Below are 6,571 nucleotides of genomic sequence, written 5' to 3'. Positions count from 1 at the left end.
CCAAAACATGCAGGCCTCTCTGCTGCATGTTTGGAAAGAAGTGACTGTTTTCAGTTTTTTCAATTTGACATGCACCCTGAGACCAAAGAAGCAAACTTCAGCCGTTACTGCCCATGGGACCTGACCTCTGAGAATCTTATTAGGTAAAAATGAATTAAGATGACTTGGGACTTTGTGGACAATGAGCCTAGTGTCACATATATCAAAGGACAGTGGGTGGGCGCAGCTTTGATCTCTTGTCTGGTGACATTGTGTGCCCCAGAATGACAGGCCCATATTCTGCCGGGCTTCTTGTCCTCCGTATTCCCCCAGAAACACACGAGGGTATCACTGAGGGGGTTCACATCGGTGTATCATTTGTAGGACCAACAGACCACATCCAGCAGTTTGTCTGAGGGCTTGCTTTCTTTTAGACTTAATATCCATTAGTGCTGCCAAGGAGGGTGCCACGGGACTGCCATCCTTCGAGGGGTTGACACCAGGCTACTAATGCACCAGCCCAGAAGCTGGACAGCACTGCATCTGGGTTTTGTTCTCCTTGTGTCGTTCATTTTACCACCAAAAACTGGGGACATCCATCAGCCAGGACGTGGGTGGTGGCTGGGCAGGAGGAGATTTACTTCTGGGGTGGTTAAGGGTAAGGATCCATGAGTTGACATCCTGGTGTCGGACAGTTATTGGCCTTGGGACCATGGATGACTCACCTTTTCTTTACCTCTGTTTTTTTGTCGTTTTTCCCATCCCTAAAGAAAAGTCTTCCTAAATAAAGATGTTGAATATAAGGCATGTTCTTATAGGACAGATCAAACGCCACAGACATGCCCAGATTAGAGGGCCCTTCATCAGCCCCTTCAGGGCAGACCCATGTGCGGAGATACCTTGTGCTCATACCCAGCACTCGACATGCTTTTTTTTTGAGTTCCTAGTAATTGGTTGTTTTGAATGAGTAATCTTCATGAATAGTCGTCTCTGCTCATCCATAAATGAAACAAGTCGAAAACTAGAACTAAACTAACTGGGCAAAGCCAGAAAAATGTGGTTCAGAGCCATCCATTCAGCAAGAAGCAGTGCAGTGCAGACGGACCTTGTAATTCACTGAGGGGTCACAGGACCACAGGGACGTTTTTTTTCTGGGAAGTGCCGCCTTGAGGGCTCAAGCATAAACAATGCAGTCAAGGTCGTCTTTAGTGGAGCCTTGCCTGCTGGGTCTCTAATCCTGGCAGCATTTGTCCACCCTGTGCAACCTACAAGGACTCTGAGCTTCCCTGTTGGGTAAGGCTTCATCCATACAGGGTAAATGCAGGCAGTACCCTACCACCTACCTGGCCCTTGAACAAGGATTTCTCATAGGAAAGCACCATCAGCACAGCCTGAGAACCATTACTTTTGTGTGAGTACAGGTAGAGATTCAACTTGTGACATGTCCTGACAGCCCCAGTTGAGCCAGGTGCTTGTCTACGACCCCAAGTTAAAGGGCAAATCCTGGAGCCAGGCTATTCTCGTGGGCTAGGCCTTCATTCGTCTTCCCCTCCTTTGTCCTTGTCATCTGATGCCCAAACCCCATTCATCACACCTGGGGTCCGCCCGAATGGAGGGGCTGTATGTGAACCGATCTCTGTCTACTCCTTACTTGTGTGGACTGGGATGGCTACTGTACCAAAAGGCACTGGACCTGAGCTTTGGCATCACCCTTGACCTGGATGAGTCCTGTGTGCTTATTAGCAAGTTCCTTATGTTCTCTATGACTCAGTGCGCTTATCTGTGCAGTGGGCTAAGAATGTCAGCCTCAACAGTTTGACTGTAGGTCCAGGATAAAATGAAAGCGGGCCTCCACCTCTCAGTGGAAAAACTCCTCATTAGATGTGGCCTTACCTTTAAGCAAAGCGAGGGTGATGAGTGCTCAGAATCATTTTCATTTTCCTACCCTCCTTGTGATGGTGTCACCCCCGTGTGTCCCTCTGCCCACAGCCCCAGCGGTCTGGCCAGGGTACCAGGAAGCAGACTCAGAAGAGGAAGAGGCAGTGCCCCAGAGGGGGCTCGCTGCCCCCAGCGTGGCAGCGTAGGGAGCCACCAAAGCGTCCGAGTCATGCATAGGAGCCAGAGCACCAAGTCCCATCGGCGCACAGGCAGCCGGGCCGAGGCCAAGCTGGGCCAGCCATGCTATCCAAGCACACAGCCTTCAGTAGCCCCATGGTGAGAGTCCCACTTAGAGCATGGCAGCTGCCAATGCTGGGGCAGCGTCACCTTTCCTGGCCTTGCTGCTTCCCTCCATTCCTCCAAAGTGTCTACATGTAAACAGTATGCATCAGCTGTTGTTGGGGGGCCTGGCTCTGCTCAGTTAACAGAACTTTTGTGGCCAACACCACCTTCCCCCTAAAACACTGACATGGCCCCTTGGCCTTGGGCCCTAAGGAGGGGGAATGCCAGTGAACTATCCAGATGGGTGCTGGAGAGGAAGTCCGTCCTGCCAAATGGAATGAATAAAACATCAGAGCAAGATGACAACTGTGAAAAAGTAAAGCCGGGGGGGGGGGGGGGGGAGTTTTCATTAGAGGAGCCCAAATCCAATAAACTTCTTTCCCCCTTTGCCTTGCCCAGCTGCCTAAACATTTATGGACCCTTCTGGTCAGGCAGGGAAATTTCCAGAAGTGAGTGAATGAGGATCTCTAAAAAAATCCTTTCACTTCTGAAATGTTTTAAGAGCAGAGAGGGAGAATCCATTTTGATCACTTTGTGGTGGCCTGAGTCTCTTCTGTCCCCTTAGAAACCCCATATAGAGGCTGCCATTACACTGCAGTTGCTGATTGGTGGGTTTACACAGGGGCACCTGGGAGGAGGGTTCTCGTGCCTGACAGGAGGAGGACTGTGTTGGAGCAAAGCTTTCCTGACCTTGATCTAGCAATATGGTTCCAGGAGTATTTAAAATATTCAAACTTTCTGACCTAGGAATTTACTGATTCAGCCAGTTTTTTGTGCAAAGCAGTTTATCAGTGGGGGAAAAAAAAAATGTATTCAGTGATAAAAGAATGGCCAAATGAATCATTGTATGTCTGTTTTGAAGTTATTCAAAGTTATATTTTCAAATGATCCCTAAAAGCCTGAGGGGCCTGGGTGGCTCAGGGTTAAGTGTCTGCCTTCAGCTCAGGTCATGATCTCAGGGTCCTGGGATCAAGCCCTGCTCAGGGCTCTCTGCTCAGCAGGGAGCCTGCTTCCCTCCTCTCTCTCCGCCTGCCTCTCTGCCTACTTATGATCTCTCTCTCTCTCTGTCAAATAAATAAATAATATCTTAAAAAAAAAAAAAAAAGCCTGGGAAAGTTCAGACGGCAGTTGACCCTGGAACAGCACAAGCCTGAACTGTGCAAGGCCATTTACACAGATTTTTATTTTTATTTTTTTGTTATAATTTTTTTCATTGTGTTATGTTAGTCCCCATTCATTACATCATTAGTTTTTGATGTAGTGTTCCATGATTCATTGTTTGCATATAATAACCAGTGCTCCATGTAATCTGTGCCCTTCTTAATACCCGTCACCAGAGTAACCCATCTCCCAACCTCCTCCCCTCTAAAACCCTTAGTTTGTCTCCTGGAGTCCATAGTTTCTCATGGTTTGTCTCCCTCTCTGATTCCTCCCCCCACTTCATTTTCCTAATGTCCTCCATATTATTCCTTATGTTCCACAAATAAAAGTGAAACCATATGATAATTTATTTTCTCTTCTTGACTTATTTCACTCACCATAATCTCCTCCAGTTCCATTCATGTTGGTACAAAAGTTGGGTATTCATCCTTTCTGATGGCTGAGTAATACTCCATTGTATATATGGACCACATCTTCTTTATCTATTCTTCTGTTGAAGGGCATCTCGGCTCTTTCCACAGTTTGGGCTATTGTGGACATTGCTGCTATGAACATTGGGGTGCACATGCCTCTTATTTTCACTACATCTCTATCTTTGTGGTAAATACCCAGTAGTGCAATTGCCAGGTTATAGAGTATTTCTATTTTTAAGTTTTTGTAGAACCTCCCTACTGTTTTCCAGAGTGGCTATGCCAACTTGCCTTCCCACCAACAGTGTAAGAGGATTCCCCTTTCTCCACAGCTTCTTCAACATTTTTTCTTTCTTGCCTTGTCAATTTTTGCCATTCAGTCTGGTATAAGGTATTATCTCAATGTGGTTTTGATGTGAATCTCCCTGATGGCTAGTGATGATGAACATTTTTAATGTGTCTGTTAGCCATTTGTATGTCTTCTTTGGAGAAGTGTCTGTTCATGTCTTCTGCCCATTTTTTGACTTGATTATTTGTTTTTTGGATATTGAATTTGAGAAGTTCTTTATGATCTTGGATATTAGCCGTTTATCTGTAGTGTCATTTACAAGTATCTCCCATTCTGTGGGTTGCCTCTGTGTTTTGTTGGCTGTTCCCTTTGCTGTGAAGAAGCTTTTTATCTTAATGAAGTCCCAAAGGTCATTTTCACTTTTGTTTCCCTTGCCTTTGAAGACATGTCTTGAAAGAAATTGCTGTGGCCATTGTCAAAGAGGTTACTGCCTATGTTTTCCTCTAGGATTTTGACAGATCCCTGTCTCACACCGAGGTCTTTCATCCATTCCGAGTTTATCTTTGTGTACGGTGTAGGAGAATGGTCAACTTTCATTCTTCTAAATATATCTCTCCAATTTTCCTAGCACCATTTACTGAAGAGACTGTCTTTAAAAATAAAATCCAGTACTGTACTTTCTTTATGATTTTGTTAAAGATTTTATTTATTTATCTGATAGGCAGAGATCACAAGTAGGCAGAGAGACAGGCAGAGAGAGAGGAGGAAGCAGGCTCCCTGCTGAGCAGAGAGCCCGATGGGGGGCTTGATCCCAGGACCCTCGGATCATGACCTGAACCTAAGGCAGAGGCTTTAACCCACTGAGCCACCCAGGCGCCCTCTTTCTTTATGATTTTTATAATAATATTTACTTTTAAAGAAATTTTTTAGAGATTGTGTTTATTTATTTTGAGAGCAGGAGAGAGAGCATGAATGGGGAGGAGGGGCAGAGGTAGAGGGAAAAACAGGCTCCTTGTTGAGCAAGGAGCCCGATGTGGAGCTCCATTCCAGGAGCCTGGGATCATGACCTGAGCCGAAGGCAGATGCTTAACCAACTGAGCCACCCAGATGCCCCTTCATAATAATATTTTATTTTCTCTAACTTACATAATTATAAGAATATAGTACATAATACACATAACAAACAAATTTATTATTAGTCAACTGTTTGTGTTATCAGTAAGGCCTCCAATTAGTAGTAGGCTAATTTTAGGAATGTCAAAAGTTATATAGACTTTTTGCCTCCACATGGGTCAGTGCCCCAATACCTGCATTGTTCAAGGATCAACTGTATATAGTGTTTTGGGGGGAAAAATGTACACTGCCAATGTATAAATTTTTTATTAAGATATAATTGACATATAACATTGTATAATTTTAAGGTGGGAATGCAAATCAAAAGCATAATGAGGTATCACTTCACACATTTTTAGAATGGCTGTCATCAAAAAGCCAAGAGATAAGAAGTGTTGACAAGGTTATGGGGAAAAGGGACCTCTTACACTGTTGATAGGAATGCAAACTGGTGCATCCACTGCAGAAAATAGTATGGAGGTTCCTCAAAAACTAAAAAATAGAATTACTATATGGTTTCAGAAATTCCACTTCTGGGTTTATGTCAAAAGGAAATGTATAAAAATATTCGATGAAGTTAAATGTATAAAATATTCGATGAAGAAAAAAGACTAGAAGGAGACAAAAAGTATGTGTTTCAAAAAGTATGTATAACTGTGAGGTGGTGTGATACAGATTTGTTAAATTTTCCTCTTTGTCTTTTTCAAGTCTCTCTGAGTCAGATATGTTAGAATAATATATTCTTTGCTGTATTACTTTATAATGAGAACACGTGTTATATATAAGAACATATGCTTTTCATTTCATATGTAGGTCATATATTCTTCTACCAATTATACATTATTCATCACTATAAAATGGCATATGTACATGAGTCAGATGAAGGTGTCTTTACAGCTTATAATAAAATCAGAGTGCCTTAAACAGTCAAGCCTAAGACGTTTTCACTGGGTTATACTCACCTCTCATTCTCTGTCTTCTTCCAGGAGAAAGACATTACACCTGATCCAAAGCTGTTTGATAAGGTGAGTGAATGTGACAGGTGCCTGGCTATCACAAGGCACCAGGAACACCCACTGGCCCACCTGTCCCCGGAGCTCTCTGACGTGTTTGACTTCTTCATTGCACTCACCATCTGCAATACAGTAGTAGTCACATCCCCGGATCAGCCACGACAAAAGGTAGGTTCTGGGGTATCTCTGTGAAGCCGAGACTTTGACCTTCAGTGTGGGCCCAATGTTGTCAGTCTAACCTTTCCAGCAAGACTGCTCAGCACCTCTCAGGTTTAATGGGAGGTTAGCAGCAGGCTTCATGGAGGGCTGCTCACTGGTTCTGTGGTGCTGTCCCTGGGCTATGGTGGGCAGGTAAGGGAATTGGGGCCAAGTGGAGAGGAAAAACT

The 6,571-nt window shown here is 44.3% G+C and overlaps 1 pseudogene; it reads left to right on the top strand.

Annotated features, from left to right (window-relative positions):
* Positions 1-1,934: 1,934 nt before the first annotated feature.
* LOC123394290 overlaps positions 1,935-6,571 on the top strand; it is a 28,196-nt pseudogene continuing 23,559 nt past the window's right edge.

This window comes from Mustela putorius, unplaced genomic scaffold (genome assembly GCF_011764305.1).
Source record: "Mustela putorius furo isolate JIRA1106 unplaced genomic scaffold, ASM1176430v1.1 tig00002325_pilon_pilon_pilon, whole genome shotgun sequence".
In the NCBI taxonomy this organism is placed as follows: domain Eukaryota; kingdom Metazoa; phylum Chordata; class Mammalia; order Carnivora; family Mustelidae; genus Mustela; species Mustela putorius.
This window is presented reverse-complemented; position numbering and strand designations above follow the sequence as displayed.